General features: G+C 43.6%; 1 pseudogene across 1 annotated transcript; it reads left to right on the plus strand.

Annotated features, from left to right (window-relative positions):
* Window positions 1-4,216: 4,216 nt before the first annotated feature.
* Window positions 4,217-5,047, plus strand: LOC308430379 (heterogeneous nuclear ribonucleoproteins C1/C2-like; annotated as a pseudogene). The gene has a single exon. The product of its transcript is annotated as a heterogeneous nuclear ribonucleoproteins C1/C2-like (transcript).
* Window positions 5,048-18,521: the final 13,474 nt, after the last annotated feature.

Here is an 18,521-nt window from a genome sequence, read left to right on the forward strand (position 1 = left end):
TAGTCAAGTTTCGCTGGAGCCACAAATGAATATTGTGATCTTAATGAGATGAACAGTGCAATAGTAATAGTAGCACTGAGAGCTAATGTTTCATGAACACAGGTTAAGTCAGGCGATGTCAAAGTTGGTCTTATTTGTTTAGGCAGCAAACCATGACATCACCTAGCTGAGTACCAGTTTTCAGCCATAACATATAAGTGGTGGGGCTTTATCTGAAAATGTAAATTTCTAATAATTTTAAATAAATAACAATTATAAAGAAATTATTGATGTGTTGTACTGTATGCCTAAATTATAAACAAAACCACAGATTGACAGTGAGTATAAATGAGTATTGCAATTATCCATCAGAAATGAGGCTTACCTGAGAGCAGGTGTTTAACTTAAAGCCTAACATATAACAGACAAAATAACTACTTGCTGCAGTTATAATTGTGTGTGTGTGCACCTGTTTGTGTGTAGTCATATTTAATAGATTTTTAAGTGAAGAATTCTTATTTATAACTGCACACTTAGACTAAGAATTCTTATTTGTAGTCCCATATTTGGGCTAAAAATGAGGCATGTATGACGACACCATCCCATCTCTATGTGAATATTATTTTCTTCACTCAACAAAGAAGCAATGGAGCCAGCAAGATGAATAAAAAGGTTGAGAGAATGAGGCTGCATCTAGAGCACCATGGCACAAAAAGGATGCAGAAGACCAAAAGTAAGGACATCCTTAGGTACTCCCTAAATTTCAGTCTAGACAATTAGATTAGACAACCTGCACGTTTTTGAAAATGGGAGCTCACAGTGAGCTAACCAAGTCCAGACCACACCCAGCCCCATTTGTCTTTGTCACACAGACACCAGTCTGAAGATTTTGAAATGCATTGCTTGCAAGTTTGAGGACAGACACTATGAACTAGCAATCTGAAAATTTGAGGCACCAAAACAATGGGCAAACAAAACAGAACAAACCAAACCAAAATAACAAGAAGAAGAAGAAGTAAAATGAATGTAGATAAACAAAATGACAATTAAAATCAGTAGAAATAAGAATATTCTTGTTTTCTGGAAATATAAAATTCAGTAGCAGGCTGGAGAGAGAGCCCAGCAGTAAAGTGCTTGCTGCATATACTTGAGAACCTGAGCTTGAATCCTTGGAACCTACTTACACTCTGGGCACAGCCAGTATGTGTCTGTGTTCCCACTGCTGTAGAGCGGAGAAAAGAGAAGCCTGTGTCTTACTGGGCATCTGACCTCGCCGAATCGCTGAGCTCCATGATCAATGAGAGACCCTGTCTCAAAAAAACAAGGTGGAGAAGAACTGAGGAAGACGCATGATGCTGACTTCTGGCATCCACACACGAGTCCATGTATGTTCAAGTATGTCACACACACAGAAGGAGGGTCTGTGTCTGGTGGCTGTCTGACTGTAACAAACCCCCAGGCAAAAAAAAAAAAAAAAAAAAAAAAGAAAGAAAAAACCAGCCAGAGTGAGGCAGCTTTCTCCCTCTCTCCCCACAGAGTCTCTGGCTCTCTCTGCTTGTTCATCCACAATTCTCTAAACTGACTCCCCCTTGCATCTCTGCATGAAAATTGATGAAATGTTTGCCCCAGCTTCCGTGTCTCATTTATAACTTCACCACCATTGGTTCTACTCTCCATGGTATTATGGTTCAATGTCTAAAAAGAGAGGCTCTGGTGACCTAGGCCAGAGTTAGAGTTGATATGACACCAACCATCGAAATCACTTGAAGTTCCAAAAAAGGCATCAGGGAGAGATCAGGGAGAGACGGTGAAGTTCTAGAGAAGATACACATACAGAATGGGAAACCGGGACGTCTTAGCAACTCATGAAAACAAACAAAACAGCAGACAAACTTGGGTGGGTGCAGGTTTGGCGATATATAGCTACAAAAATAAAGACTTAACTACAGAAACACTGTGCTTGGAATGTAGGGGATATTTAATCCAGGGAGGATTGCCAGGAGATCACAATATCAGCAGCAAATCTCTCAAGGTAAGAAGAATGATTAGCTGGGAATAGCAGCTGTTTACAATGATAACGGCTACCTGGTGGGAGAACTTTACTACCTCCTTCATTCGTCCCCAACCCCTTCCCCTTCTCCAGTTATCTCCTCTCTCCACCACTCCCCTCTGTCCTTCTTTCTTGTAACAAGCAGGCTAAGGCCAGCCCAGCAATGCCTCAGCTGCTGAGCTCGGCATACTATTACATGGAAAATATAAAGGAGCTAGTTTGACAGGGAAGACAAGTTTCACTTCTATCAGATATGGAAATTGCTGGGAACACATTCTGGCTTGGTATAAGAAAGATTTAATCAACAGTTAGCTGTGTGGAGAAGTGAGTTTCCCATCATGCGGCGTGTTCAAGCACACACACAACTATCAGTTTGTAAAAGAGGGGCTTGTATTTGCTTAGAAGCTAGAGCAGATAACCTTTAAAATCTTATCCAATGTTAAGGTTCTGTAGCACTACAATAGAAAAATAAAGGGGCCACTTATTTCAACCACTGTTGAGGTCTCTTGGCAGAGTTTAAATACCAGTGTGACGTATACGAAGAGATTAGCAACAAGCAGAGGAAGAGAGTAACTGCACATTTTTCTGTGCGTATTGAAAGCTGTAGATTTACCTTATACACATTTCAATGGGAGGCTGTTGATATCTAGAACTTTAGTTGCTATTTCAGAAATTAGCACATAGCCTTTGACGTAGTTGAAAATGTTGGTGACTCTGACACAGCCAGACCTTGTGCTTGTGTGCAAATACGTGATGTTGTGTGTGTCAACAGAAAGACAGGGGCCCGGATTTGTAGTCGAATGATTACTATTTTCCATTTAGTGCGACATCTATTCTATTCCTGCAAAGTAGTCATTTATAAATCTTTTTCGAGGCAGCGTCTCTGAAGGAAGTCAACTATCAATCTAAGTACACCCCCAGTACGTAAACACACTGAGGAAGTGCCGGATCGCTAGCACACGAACCATATGGAATGGCAAAGAATGTGCTGAGGAGCTAGGGATAATTTTAGTATTTATGAAAGCTGAGGGCTCAGAGAAACAGCACCGTCTTTTGATTAAACCTCCCAAAACCTCTGATTTGGCTCTCAAGGCTTTATGGGGCAATTAGGATTCTGTACATTAAAAATAGAGCGTGATGGATGGCTTCTCTCCTAATGGAGGATTAGTGAACAATCTGGGTGTTCTTTTGGGGAAGGGTAGAAGACATAGGGAAAGTCTGCGATCCAAGGGACTTCCTTAGCTGTTGTATAGATATGAGTAAGTCTATTAAGGCTGGGGATGGGGGAGGAGCTGGGATTAGGTGGCCTGGCCCTGGGGACTCTGACAAATGTCAGGACTTATACAGTAAATCTCTGCACCAGAGAAAAGCCAGATGAAGCACCATGTAGCTGACACTGGCCAATCCAGGCACACTGTGAGAACAACTGAAGCTCTCACTGAATTGGGGTCCTGCAAGTCTGACCTGAATTTCCAAAGAAGAAATAATGTCCTGGAAGTTCTTCGAGGGCTCCCCTGGAGTGTTCAGTGCAGAATTCTTAGGAAACACGCTAGGGTGTCAGTCCTCCATCACGGAGATCTGACTGTAGCCAGGTACACATATCGTTACTTAGGGATAGAGCTCGTGGGCTCCGAGCATGACCTCCAAAGAGGTAGAAGGCCACCACTTGTGGGCAGCTTTACAGTCAACTTCTGGGCATCTTTCTGGGGATTCGATGGTCATGTGGCTTCCACTGGGATGAACAGGTGGCTAGCACTCCTCCAGAGACACTGGAAGCATCCCTTGGAGAGAGTCCAGGAAAAACAAGGGATGCATGCATACCCCTCTGAGGGCAGAGGGCACCTGAGCAGGCCCAGGTTCAGACACAAGGGCTGGCTGCCCCACATTTTTAGCATCAGCTTCCAAGTGACTCCTCTTCTCTTTAGGTCAGGTAACAATGAGAGCTTGAAACATTGATATGTTCCACTTTATAATATTACGCTCACTGTGGAATCTTTAAAAAATATTTTTTAAAAGATTTATTGGTGAAGAGACAGAGAGTGAACTGTTGTGTGGTTCCTTGCTGTTGTAGCTCAGGCGACTCGATGTAGACCTGCAGTATGAGAGGAAGTCTTCTCTCTCCTTCCTCTCTTGAGATTATTTTGATCTTCAGCTACATTTTCAGCTTTGTGAGAAACCTTATCGTAGATGGCTTGCAATGTTACCAACAAGACAAATCCTCGAGCCATGAATTCCTGTGTTTTCATTGGAAATCAACACTCTGGTGGTCAAGAAGTCTGATGTGGGGGCCATCTTTTCAAAGAATGTCAAAATTGTGGGTTGCTCTGTGCCTAAGGGCTTTGCCTTTGTCCAGGATGTTAATGGAAGGAAGGCCCACGCTGCTGAACCTGGAGATGGCTGGATGGTCGCCGGCCAGGTTTCGGATATTAACGGGGCTGCAGAGCCAAAGTGAAGCGAGGAAAAGCAGGTGTGGAACATCTGCAGCGGAGGTGAACAGTTCCTCATTCGGCTTGGACTGGGACTTTCAACGGCATTACTATGACAGGATGTAGTTACCCAGCACGTGTCCCTCCTCCTCCTCTTGCCCGAACTGCAGTGCCAGCGCGCGTCCGGAAACCTCTCACCAAGGGGCAGAAAGGGGTTCAGTTCGAAGAGTGGACAGCGGGGATCCTCTTCCAAGTCTGGAAAGCTGAAAGGTGATGACCTTCAGCCATTAAAAAGGAGCTGACTCGGATAAAACGAAAAGTGGATTCTCGGCTGGAAAGCCAGGGAAGCACTGAAAAAGAACAAAACAAGCAAGCTGACTTGTCCCCCTCGTGCCCAGTAGAGGCGAGGAATGGAAAGGCTGAAGAAGAGCGCTCCGGGAAGAAAGAGGAGACTAATGGGAAGATGGAGTCTGAGGCAGGCGCAGATGACTCTGCTGAGGAGGGGGACCAGCTGGAGCTGAAGGATGCTGAAAAAGAGCCCGAGGAAGGAGAAGGTGACAGAGACAGCGCCAGTAGGAAGGATGACTCTTAAGCACATAGTGGACCTTAGAAATCCTCTCCCATTAGCCATTTACCTGGGTGCTTGTGAGATCAAAGTAACACGGGATCATCGCCCCAGAATCTTCTACACATTCGCACTGTTCTCCCTCCTTGTCCTTCATTAATCTACCATCACCCTGAGCCTGGTTCCATTCTCACTTCCTCTGATGCTCCTTATAGTTTCCTTAAGTCTTACCCTATAAGTTTTGCTTGAATTTTGATACCTCTTTGACTTAACAATAGAACGTTATATAATTTTTAATAAAAAACATTTACTTATTTGCTCTACATGAGTACACTGTCACTGTCCTCAGACACACCATAGAGGGCATCGATCCCATCACAGATGGTTGTGAGCCATTATGTGGTTGCTGGGAATTGAACTCAAGACCTCTGGAAGAGCAGTCAGTACTCTTAACCACTGAGCCATCTCTCCATCTCCAGTGGAATTTTTTGGTAGCATTAAAAATAAAAGTATTTGGGGCAGCAGCAAAAGGCACTTGCTACCAAGCCCCAGGACCTAAGCTCAATCCCTAAGATCCACATGGTAGAGAGAAATGACTGCTGAAAGTTTTCTTCTGGTTACCACCCTCGTGCCTCAGTGCTTGAGAGAGCATGCACACACACTCAAACACTCACACACATTCACACACACACACACTAACACACACTCTCATACTCTCTCTCACACACAAATGTAATGATTTAAAAAATGAAAGTATTTATTTAATGGATATTTTGGGCTTTCCTTCTGGAAAAAACAAGATATATAGCCTTAGAAAAGAGTGTGATCTGAGGCACTGGTTTTGGAGAGGCTCCTTTAAACATTGTGAGCAAACTACACTATTAGCACTGAGGGTGTGTGTGTGTGTGTGTGTGTGTGTGTGTGTGTGTGTGTGTGTGCTTGTGTGTGTCTGTGTATATACATGTAGGTGTGTATCTCTGTGTGTAAGTGTGTGTCTGTGTTTGTGTATGTGTGTATATCTGTATATGTTTCTGTGCATGTGTGTCTCTGTGTGTGTCTGTGTGTGTGTGAGTGTGTGTGTGTGTGTGTGTGTGTGTGTGTTGCACCCTACCCCACAACAGATTGCTCTGATTATAAAGGGCCACTGAATTTTTGCTTTGGGAAGCAAACTAAGCACCTACTGTCTTTGGATAGAAACTTTTATTTTCACAGGGCATTTACTCTAAATGTACTTCATTTGTTTAAACCACTGATCTATACAGATCGCAAGAAGGTAGTGTTCATGGCTGGCATCTTGCTGTGGCGCTATTAAGAAAAAATGCTTTCTAAGAGTGAGTATATGAAGCAGGTAGAAAAATAGAAGCAGATTGCCTTTAGTATAAATTGGGAGGGTGCTTGGTGGAGGCAGCCTCTGATGAGGTCTGGGTGAGAGAAATAATTCTAACTGCACAAGACAGAATCAATGTTGAATTAAGTGATCACTGTTTTATAAGCAAATGGTGGTAAAGAGGAGAGAGTGAGGAGGAGGGAAGAAGTGGGAGAAAGGAGGGAGGAGGAAGAAGGGGGGAGGAAAGGGAGGGAAGAGGAGGAAAAAGGAGGAGGGAGGAGAAGGGAGGAGGAGGAGGGAGGAGGGAGGAGGTGGAGGTACAATGGTGTGAGGCACCATTCTGCCTTGTTAAGGCTCTAAAAGCCATGTTTCCAAAAGGAGGAATTCCGCTGTCACTTGCTCTCCAGCCCATGGTGCTATTCCTTCCCAGTGGGTGCCACAGCCCCCAGTGACCCTGGTTGTGTCAGCAGCTCTGCTGGGAGTCTAACCTTTGGCACAAATAAAATGGATTTACTCAAGCTTCAATTCCATTGACAAGTCCCTTTAGATAAAGCCCCTCTGGAGGCCGCCTGCCCCCAGTGACCTGCAAGGCTTTTCAGGACCAGCTTTTCTGCTCTGTGTACCTCCTACTGAGGGCTGCCTCACTGGAAAGACTTGACCTACAGCACACAGCAAGAAGGGTGGAACTCTGACTTTTCAAGTCTGTTTGGCTTTGCTTCCCTTTGAAACCATTATTGAGAACAAACATAGACACTAAGGAATCCTGGGCCCAGAGTTCAAACCAAAGTATAAGGACGAGTGAGGGGAACGGGAATGAGATCTGACCTGTGCTGTGTAGGTTGCTTGCATTCAGAGCAATCCTTCCTTGTCCTCGCCCTTTGGAGAAGGGAAAACAGCCCAAAGTTCTGAAACATTAGAAATGAACAAAGTTGTATTTGAGTCTCCAGTCTATGTTTACCAACCAGGAGGTCTTAGGTGTGCAAGTCATGAATCTGGATACTTGTGCAGGTGTGAGCAAGGAGTTGTGTTTCCTACCTGAGGCTTCTGAGAGTTAAATAAATCAACAACCTCTTTATGTGCTTTACAGGTAGTCAGCTCTCCATTTCACTCATGAAGAAGCGGAAGCACAAGAGTTTAAATCACATGGAAAGTTTGAGCTGGTTAGTGTCCATCCGAGACTTCAGGTCAGAGTCGGTCAGGAAACACCCACGAAATCAGATCAACAGCACACTGCTGCAGGCTTGTCTCTCTCAGAAATCGGCGATAAAGCAACCATGGTGTTCTTCAGCATTGTCATATTCTCTGTCAGGTTCATGGTATGCCTGTAGCTTGTTCTTGGGCGTTTAAGAAGTGTAGGCCGCTGTTGCTTCTGCTCTGGGATGTTTACAATTCAATATAAACTATGATAGCATAGTTTATGCCAGGGTAATGGCGAATGCATTCAGGAGAACAGTCTTTGGGTGACAGAGAATGCATTCAGGAGGACAGTCTTTGGGTGACAGAGAATGCATTCAGGAGGGCAGTCTTTGGGTGACATAAATGCATTCAGGAGGACAGTCTTTGGGTGACAGAGAATGCATTCAGGAGGACAGTCTTTGGGTGACACAAATGCATTCAAGAGGACAGTCTTTGGGTGACACAAATGCATTCAGGAGGACAGTCTTTGGGTGACACAAATGCATTCAGGAGGACAGTCTTTGGGTGACACAAATGCATTTAAGAGGACAGTCTTTGGGTGACACGAATGCATTCAGGAGGACAGTCTTTGGGTGACACAAATGCATTCAAGAGGACAGTCTTTGGGTGACAGAGAATGCATTCAGGAGGACAGAGCAAAGGAACAAGTGCTATTTGCAAGACCCTGAAGATTTCACTCTTTAGGCAGAGGGTCAGCAAGCCCTGGAACAATAGGCGTTTCATGTTCCAGTGAGTGTCCACTGTCACAACAGCAGGGCTGGAGTTAACTCGCCAAGACAAGAATTACATCCGAGTTGGTTATTTTGGAAGATGGAGCAGATTCTAGATACTTGCTACAGTATTAGCTGACGTCGATTTGTAGAAAAATTTAGTTAGATATATTTTTGGATTTATTTTTTCCTTCTCAAGGGAATTGTGTCATATTCTGATAAAATAAAGCACTGGTTACTCAGCCTTTATTGTGCACATTCCAAAGCAGACCTATTTGTTTATCTTTAAGTTCTTTACCCTTTGTGCTTGACCCCTGGACCTACGAGGAACAGGAGCTCTGCGAACTTTACTGAGTAGAGCTGGAGGCTCTGAGTACTGGTCGTATCTAACACGACAACTGACATATTAGGTCTTCCGTGAATAATGAACTACAGTTAACAGTGAGTGATTCAAGTGTTCACCATGGGACAGTGTGGTGAGCTTCTTCAGTAGGATCCAACATGCCTGTGGTGTATGTGTGAGTACCACCACAGGCCAGGTGAGCTCTGCGTGGTCACTGAAACACTGTAGGTCCAGCTTTGTCCTCTGTTTTAGGAGCTGGGAGGTAGCTGTAATAACTGGGTTAAGGCATAAAAATAATTGCAAAGACTGCTCAGGTTAATACCTGGGTGGCATTTGGAACAGTGCCGGCATTCATAAATGCCCAATAAACACTGGCTAGCATGTGCATTTATCTTAAGATAACCTCTCAAGTCGTTGGAGGACTCAAGATTGGAACTCCGACTGCCTGACTTGAAATCCTGTGTTTCTGCACATGATTTGAATGTATAATCAAACAGATGAAGAAATAGTGGGGGTCACATGGCTAGAGAGTGGTAGTTTCCAGGTCCCCATCACTGAAGCCTACAACGTCACTGTCCAGGCTGAACTTCCCATGTGAGTTAGCTGTTCACTACTCTGACAAAATTCCCCAATTAGTGAACCTATATATGGTAAAGGAAATTTTGTTTTCACTTTGTCTCACAGTAGTGGAGATTTTGGACTGTGATCAAACGGTTCTGATAATTTGGTGCTGTGGTCAGGAGGGTGTGGTAGAATAAACTATTTTTCTCATGGCTGGCCTGAAAAAGCGTAAGAAGTGCAATTGCTAGTGACCAGAAGCAGTCCCCACTTTGAAAAGATTTCAGTACCTCCCAAGAGCACCATGGGTCACTTTTCTATGTCATAGAAACCCTTCGTGTCCAGTAAAAGGAAGCAGAAGTGTTCCCCGCGCATGGTTCCCACCTCTTCCATCCTCTTCAGACCACACCTTCTTCCTTGCTGGGAAGCTTCTGATGCCCTATTACAGTTTGGCCAGAGCTAGTTTTGTTGGGCAAACCTTCAATCCCAGCACTCAGGAGACAAGGAGGCAAGTTGAGGGTATCTGACTCTGAGGCCAACCTGGTTGAAGTTTCAGGACAGTCAAAGGAGTCTAAAACCCTGCCTCAAAAACCTAAACACAACCCAACCCAAACAAAAACCAACCAACCAATACAACCAGCACCAGATTGTTGGTAAAGGTTGCATTCTGTAGCTCATGTGGGGTGGGCACTGCAGTGGGCTACAAAAAGTGGAAACAACAGTAAATAGCATTTGGAAGGTGGTTACAAAGTGTGGTCTCATCCTTCGTCTCTTTTGGTCAATGGACTAACCCTCTGGTTTTAGGTTACTTGTGTTCTCAGGATGCAGAGGATCAGAGCTCCAGTTTGTAGCACAGTCTCTTGACTATGGATTCCATGTACTTTGTGTAACAAGATCTTTAATGCTTAGTCACGGTCCATTTGATCCTTGACCTCAGGATTATTTCGTGATATTTCTAGTATAGATTTTGATATGCTTTGGGAAGTTTTGGTTTAAGCCTTCTCCCAAACAAAGAGACAGAACTGTTTGGTTTCAGACCCTGGACCCCAAGACAAGGGACTGAGGTGCATATATTACATATTACATACATTATATGCAGACCTAACCTCTAGGTCCTCCAAGCATTCCTCAGTTTCTACCTGGCATATCCTGCTCCCAACCAGAACTTTCCAACCAACAGGCTGTACTACCATTCTCCTAGAGGCTTCTCCCTCTATAATTCAGACACCTTGGCCTCTTCTGTCTTCTTCTCCTCCTCCTCGGTCGTCTTCTTCTTCTTCTCCTTCTCTTTCTCCTTCTCCTTCTCCTCCTCCTCCTACTCCTCCTCCTCCTCCTCCTCCTCCTTCTTCTTCTTCCTCTCCTTCCTCCTCCTCCTTCCTCCCCTTTTGTCCTCCTCTTCCTCCTCCTTTTCCTCTTTTTCTTCTTCTTGTTCTCCTTACCCTTGTAGTCCTCCTTCTTCTTTCTCTCTGTCTCCTCCCTTTCCCTCTTTTTCTTCTCCTTTCCCATGGTGACTCCCATGGCCTTAATCCTTGGGGCCTGTGAACTTTCCTGAGAGCAACTATTCAAATAAACCTGCCTTTAATATCTCTAATCTGGCTTGAATTGTCTCATTTTACTAGTGGAGAAATAACCTATCAAGGACAAGCTGAGTTAAATCATGTCCAGAGCATGGGTCTTGTGATTCCTTTCCCAGATTTTATATAAAAAAGGATTCACTCAGAATATTGTTGTATGAAGTATGAGTTCTATAAAGAGCTCTTCATTCAGAATCTTCTAATCTTGGATTCTGATAATTATTTTATTCACTTCAATATTATTGTCATATTCAGATGATATTTCATTTCAAAACCTGGGATTGCAGCTCCCTACCACATAAATCTGTGGTCTCTCCATCCTCCACATTTCGTCATGCTCCATGGAGAGAATGTTTTTCATTTTGAACCCAATTGCTTCCTCTTTGATTCTGTAGTAAATTGACTGTCTGAGGGAGTAGAATAATTACTTCCATGGCAATGGGTGAAGTTAGAGACAGGCCATTATGTGAGCATTACATAGAGACTGGGACCAAATAAATAAACCCCAAACCAGTAGCCTGAATAATAGCAGGACACAGAGAGAAAATTACTGGCATTATAATTTTTTTTTTTAAAAAGTTTATCTTCTAAAAGGCTGTAACAGTTGGAAAAAATCTCTCTCCAGTTTTAATTGTAGATAATTTTGTGAAAGGGAAAACCTCCCTATAAAAATGGCATGATGAAATGTGTTTTGTTTGACTTTGGCAAAGCTCCATCTCACTCTGAATGACTGCTTCAAAACAGACACAAACAATATTTGCTATAACTTAAAAGTTTGATAAGTTGCCTTGGAAGAACAGGAAGAGATGGAGCCTCAAAGATTGGCTCCGCCCTCAGGAAGTGTACTGCCACCACATGGAGAGACAGGTAAAGAATCAGGCTACCAGGGCCTCTCTGGGATGTAGCCTCACCTATCTGGAAGATGGACACACACCTGGAAGAGAAGTCGTCACTGTTGCCAAAGCAACTGTGAGAAGGAGACACCTTGAAGCTCAGATGTCACATCTCAACAGGGATGTAAATCAGTGATAGAACATGTGCCTAACATGCACAAGACTGTGTTCACACCTCAGCACCAGTAAGAAAAATCACACCAGAATGCCACAGCCGAATCCCATTTACACCTACCTTTGGTATAATTTGAACTAGCATTGCTTTCAAGTTCCACAACACATTATAATTAAGTAATTATGTAAGAAAGGGAATTGGAATAGACTAGACATTTCATGTGCACTTTATCCCAACAGCAGATATGGTGTACTCGGGTGACTGATGCACTTTATTATTGAGCAGCCAGTAGATAGTAGCATTTGCACTGGGGTTTAAGACACAGGGTCCCTCAACTTCTTTTTGCTGACTTTTCCAAAGACAGACCAGTGGAGAAACAAGCCACAGTGGCTTGGCAATAACAAAGGACAGCACTGGAATAAGTGTCTAAAGTTTCAGTATACTCAGGAACCACCAAATGTGGATGACTGACATATTTATCCTGGCAGACAGGTCTCGAGCCTTTGGAGAGCCACGTACAGGGAAGCTGGGTATTTCCTGCACATAGGCTTCGCTGTGCAGGGAGAGGTACGCACTCTGGGAAGGGTTCATAGCATAAAGGAGCTTGAGATGCTAGTGTCACTTTGCCTTCAAGTAGCCATGAAAGTTTGATTGTTCATTGCATTCTGTTTTTTCTCGTTTGAAACAAGTTATCATGACAATTATATTACCTACTTCACGGAGCTTATTTGAGGCTAAATGGCGCAGTTCCTAGGAGCAGAGAGCATCCTAGGAGGCAGTAAATACCAGGTGCAAATGTTTTGAAAGCCTTTTAAATTCATTAAGGACTGAATCCTGACTGTCACGTATACTACTAGTTGGCTCATTCCTTTCATCGGACACACATTTAGTTAGCAGGTAGTGTGCGCCTAGCAGTGAGCAGCCAGCATGTAGCTAAATGTGTCAAGCACCTTCCTTTCCATGCAGAAACACAGACATGCCAACAAAAACATTGAAGCAACACAGGAAGTTCATAGGTGAGCATTCCCATGGCAATGCATGTGTCATGCCTGGAGAAGTTGGAATGTGATGGACAGCAGATATGGAAGAGTAAAAACAGGTCCTTAAGAGCCACACACCGTAGCGGGAAGGAAGGAGGTTTGGGGGAGGAGCTACAGAGGCAGAAGAGACACAGAGGGCAAGAAAGGGGCCACTGAATTGTTAAGTGTGTCCTACTGTCTTAATTTTCTTTAGCACGAAATATTCCTCCCCAAACAAATTACAACAGATAATCCCAGCATATGAAACAGATAAAAATATAATTTTATGAGGGGACATTCACTATATAATTTCAAGTTGGTGGCATTTATACACAGTCAATCAGTTAGAACAATAAACAGGTATTAATTAATACACAATTTGTGGTTGTATATGATAAATTCAGCCTCACATATTTACATTTATATGTATATATTTCTAATTAGATGGTACTGAAAAATTTTTGATTCATTCTGAACTGAAAAATACCTTTCAAAAGGAACTTCATAAGCTCTAAATATGCTTAATTGATATGGAAGTATAAATGGGAATGGTAAGTTTGTTTTATTTCCATTTTAAATTGCTATTCATCAGCACAGTTTTTTTCTTATTATGTATGTGAAAGCTGAATGAGGAAGCACTACGGTCTTAGTATCACTGCTAAAATGATCCAGAATGTGTTATTTCTGAGGTGTAAGTTAGTCTGTCACTCTTTGTCCATTGCTCGAATGCCATGTACTGAGGGAAAATGCCTGGGCCAGGCGTGGTCCACAAGAGGAAGGTGTCATAACCAGTCAGAACGGGCAGATTTACAACCCAACTTTGTTTCTCATGATTCTATAGAGGCTGAGAGGTTTGTGATCAAGGGGTTTGCAGGTGTGTCTGGTGAGGGTTCAGTCTCTGCCTCTGGGATAATACTTTCCTTCCTGTGTTCTCTGGATGGGAAAACACCATGTCCTCACATGACAAAAGAAGAGAAAGACAAGCAAGGAGACACTGGTTCTTCCAAACCATTAAAAAGGTTCCTGAACCCAGTTCTGAGTGTGAGTCCCTTAATCATCTTTTAAATACCACCTCACCCTTAATAATGTCATGATGGAGTTGAAAAGCTAAAATAATTTACTCAGACTGAAGTAGAATATGATTTTATACTGAGCTGATGGAAGGAAGTAATTTGCTAAATTCCCAACAAATAGAAAATTTAAAAAATTATTACTATTTTTATTACTACAAGTTTGAGTGGAAAAAAACAAAACAAAACAAAATAGTAGACCCCAAGTCTTCTCTGAGCCTTGTAGCCAATTTTACTGATTTCCCTGTGTCTAGTTCTCAGTTGGCTTCACTGAGGCCTGTCTCATAGCAGGCTCCATATCAAAGTTTGCGGAGTGAAGCGAAGCTTAGGAGACACTGTTGACCCAAGGATCTGGAATTGGGTGTTTGTTGACCGAGTGTGTGGTAACTGAGGCTTTCACAGCTGTGACTATGCTTTTGTTGGAGTGTGCACAGAATAAGAAGGTCTGTGAGACATCATCACAGACAAAGAACACACAGCATCTGTGAGACATCATCACAGACAAAGAGCACACAGCATCTGTGAGACATCATCACAGACAAAGAGCACACAGCATCTGTGAGACATCATCACAGACAAAGAGCACACAGCATCTGTGAGACATCATCACAGACAAAGAACACACAGCTACATCCCTCAGCTCAAGTCTTCAGCCAGGTCTAGAGGCCTCATAATGCAGTACCAGCTTGTATGAGAGGACTCCTGCTAGGATCACTCACCCTCAGAGCTACTTGAGGTAGCACTGGATCCCACTTCCTTTTCATTTAGTTTGACAGCACACACAAGGTGGTGAGTAAGCAAGGTCACATGACGGAACATCTCCTTGAAGAGTATGAGTAGTGCATCGGAGGCTCTATGGTGATACACAACCACAAGTAGGCACTTAGATGGGAGCACCTTTGGTCTGTTTCTCTGCTCCTTCCTCATCCTCACTTAGGCTTGAATCAGACCTTGGCTGGTTCCTCCTGGTTCAGCCAGGACTTTGTTTCTACTGTGTCAATCCTGTTAGTGATTCATGCCACCTCCTGGGACAGCCTCTCCCTGAAAGAGACAGGATTATTGAGTTGGGAACCAATTTGGCACTCACTGAGGGCACTGGGACCTCTTCCTAGGATGATGATTCGTATGTCTCAATGGAAACTTTCCCCATCTGGGAGTCATTAATTTGTTTTAACTCATAATTTAAAAAGTTATTGGGTGTTGAGGACTTCCTTTCTCTCACAGCCCTGAGATGCACTTGCTCATATTCAAGTTCAAGCTCCTGAACAAAATTTGAGGGGTGTCCACCCACAACCCTCTGTTATGTTAGCATCTGGACAGGCACATCTGGCCCAAGCTTTTTGATAGGACAATAACTTTACCCTACTCACCTCTAGTGCCTGGCTGTCGTGTATAGTCTTAAAAATTTCAAGATATTAGTTTACTTCTGGCAGGCTCTGGGTGACTAGTTATGGTGAAGTGTTCCCCACAACTGGACATGTCAGTGGCTCATCAGTCACCAACCAACAGGGAGTCCTCCAGAGAGGAGGGACAGAGGTCTTGCTGGCCAGAGGCGGAGTCTTCAGCAGGATTGAATTTCCAGATGCTCTTAGTAGTAAAACATTTTTTTTTGTTGTTTGTTTCTATGCTGACCTGGGATTATAAAACAGAGGTATGGAGAGAGGAAGGTCATGAGTTGGCAAAGGAGACTCCGTTTGATGTCCAAAATATGAGTAGAGGTCTCAGTGAAACAATAATGATGTCAAAGAGAAGGAAAGAGTTTAGAGGTATAACCCTTTATGTTCCTCGCCATTTCTCCTTTACTCATTAGATGCCGGCACCTATATTTAATGGAAAATTAAAAAAATGAATTTATTTGGATAGTTAAAGGCACACATTTGTGGCTTTTAAATTTATTTTTAGATAGTCAAGACGCCCATATAGTTTACTCTTGATAAAGGCTAACCTGGTATGCCTGTTCACCAAAGCATCTGACCTTTTGACCGTGAACACTTTGTAGTATCACCAAAGCAAACCTCTCTTTTTTCCGCTTGCCAATATTACCCAATATCCCCTCCCACACCGTATCACCTATGCCTGGATTTGCAGATGTCACTGAATGTCTGTGTTTCCATCCATTCCTATCAAAACATTTCCCCGGCCATAGGTTTGGATTGTGATACGATCAAGTTTTGCTTCCTGCTCTTTTGAGTCTCCCTGACGCTTTCCTTCCCTCCCCAGCTCATGAATCCTGCCTCCCTCCAGAAATTTCCATGTGATATCTCCTGAGTAGGCATTGAAATTGTCACAGGACTGCCAGGGGTCATCTGTCTAACCGCTGGGCTCATTCCTGCCTGGAGCTCACAGAGGCCCAAAACTAGATCAGGCCATTTATAAGTCAGAATCAAATGTTGCTCAGTTTAACCCAATTACTCTTCACCACAAGAGAAAATCCAGTTATTACAGGGTCTGGACCTCTGTGAGAAAAGCAGGCTCGCAGCCAGATCCCTGTCAACACATGTCCAAGCTGTGAGGTTCGGTGTCAGTGAAAATGACGACGATTGGAAAGGGCGAGGCAGGGCTGAGCTGCCCAGTGTGGACATACAAGCTCTGGCCACACTGCCTGATGGTAACCTCTTTCCCAGAAGCTTACAGAGAATGCAGGGGTAGCAGCTGAAGAACTGAAGTACGGCACAGCAAGGTTCCACTGTGACTTGAAAAAAAAAAGATATGAATTCTTTACCACATATTGGGGAGAAAAAGACTAAACAGAGACAGCAACCACAGCCAAAAGAGGAAAAGCAGCCACTTTCAAGAAAACCTTTAAGAAGAATTCCTTCCCATGGTTTACAAGTCTCCATGACCAATAAGATAATGTTAAACCTTCTCCTTACATTTATGTTCTTTTAATTGCAAGTGACCTCATTTCAGGGATGTTCAGCATTTCTATTGGCCAGCCACTGATAATCTCTGTTTTTTGTGAATCAGTTCCTGATCTGCATGAGGCACAGACTCCAGTGTATCATGATAAAGATGGTGACCATGAAGATAGAGGGGCTAGGTGGCCTTCCCAGTGACTGCCAGTGGGAGCCAAGCCAAACTAGCTGATCACAAGGCCATGCCTCCCCAAGCCTTATTTTCCTCAAAATTATTTGTACTGTTATAGGCAGAAGTCCATTGGGTGCACAAGAGCCTGTGTTCACAGGAAATCATGCCCCCATGTCTTAAATAGTATAGTAGTTATGCCATGAGATGGTGGGTTCATGTCCCAACTCTGACATATCCTAATGGTGTGATGACAGTGGTTCTGAGCCTCTTCGAAATGAGAAACTATTTTCTCTTAGGGGTGAGTTTCAATGTTGTCAGTACACTTTGGATAGTATGTTAGGAAGTATGAAAACAATATCATTTTCTTCTGAGAGCCAAGCTGTCCACCAGGGTGATGATAGATGTACTCCAGGATTCTGCTCCAACACTGAACTCTAAGGTATCTCTTAAGTTATTCATATAAAATGGCACAGTATTTGCATATAGCCTGCACACACTCTCCCTACACTTTAAATAATGATTGTATTACTTACAGTGCATAACAGAATTCAAATACTGTGGGGATATTAGCTATCATGTATGCATTATATGGTGAAGAAAGAAAAGAAAAAGTTTATAGTTGTTCAACACAGATGTGTTCTCCCTAGATCCTGTCCAAGCACTGGTATATTTGCCCACAACCGCTGCGGCCGACTTGTGATAAAAGTATTTAAGCTGATGGACACTTTCTTGTTACATCCACTTGTGTGCGTGAGACACCTTTAGAAGTGAGTTGGTGTGTGTTTACGGTACATACAATAGCCAGGCTGATGGTGAAGCATCATGGTCACAAACAGCTGTCCAACTTCCTTGGGGTAGGAGGTTCTAGGGAACCCTACCAACTCATAAATTCTTTCAGGGGTCAAGCAAACTGTTATTTAATTAAGCTTTGCCTCTATACTCAGGAGCACAGACAGTGAGGGTGGAGGACTCAGATAATGGGAGGACTGAGGAGCACAGACAATGAGGGTGGAGGACTCAGATAATGGGAGGACTCAGGAACACAGACAATGGGGGTGGAGGACCCAGATAATGGGAGGACTCAGGAGCACAAACAATGGTGGGTGGAGGACTCAGATAATGGGAAGGCTCAGGAGCACAGACAACAGGGGTAGAAGACTCAGATAATGGGAGGAGTCAAGAGCACAGACAATGGGGGGATGGAGGACTCAGATAATGGGAGGACTCAGGAGCACAGACAATGGGGGTGGAAAACTCAGATAATGGGAGGGTGTTCAAGTTTGCTTTCTCTTGCAGAGATAAGTACCACGATCAAAAGCAAGTTGAGGAAGAAAGGGTTTATTTCATTTCATCGTAGACTTCCAGGTTCCAATCTATTGTTGAAGAAAATCAGAGCAGGAGCTGGAGCCCAAACTATGAAGGAGCAGTGTGTACTAGTTTGCTCCAAGGCTCATGTTTGGTTACTTTTCTTATACAGTGGAGGCTCAGCTGCCTAGGGATGATGCTGCCTACAGTGGGGCTGGGTCTTCTTACATCAACAAGCAATCAAGAAGATGCCCCGTAGCCATGCTGACAGAACAAACTGACCTAGGCAATTCCCCAGCTGAGACCGCCTCAGATAACTCTGGCTTGTGCTGCGTTGACAGGTGAAGCTAACTAGGACAGATG

This window comes from Micromys minutus (assembly GCF_963924665.1).
Source record: "Micromys minutus genome assembly, chromosome: 15".
Lineage (NCBI taxonomy): Eukaryota > Metazoa > Chordata > Mammalia > Rodentia > Muridae > Micromys > Micromys minutus.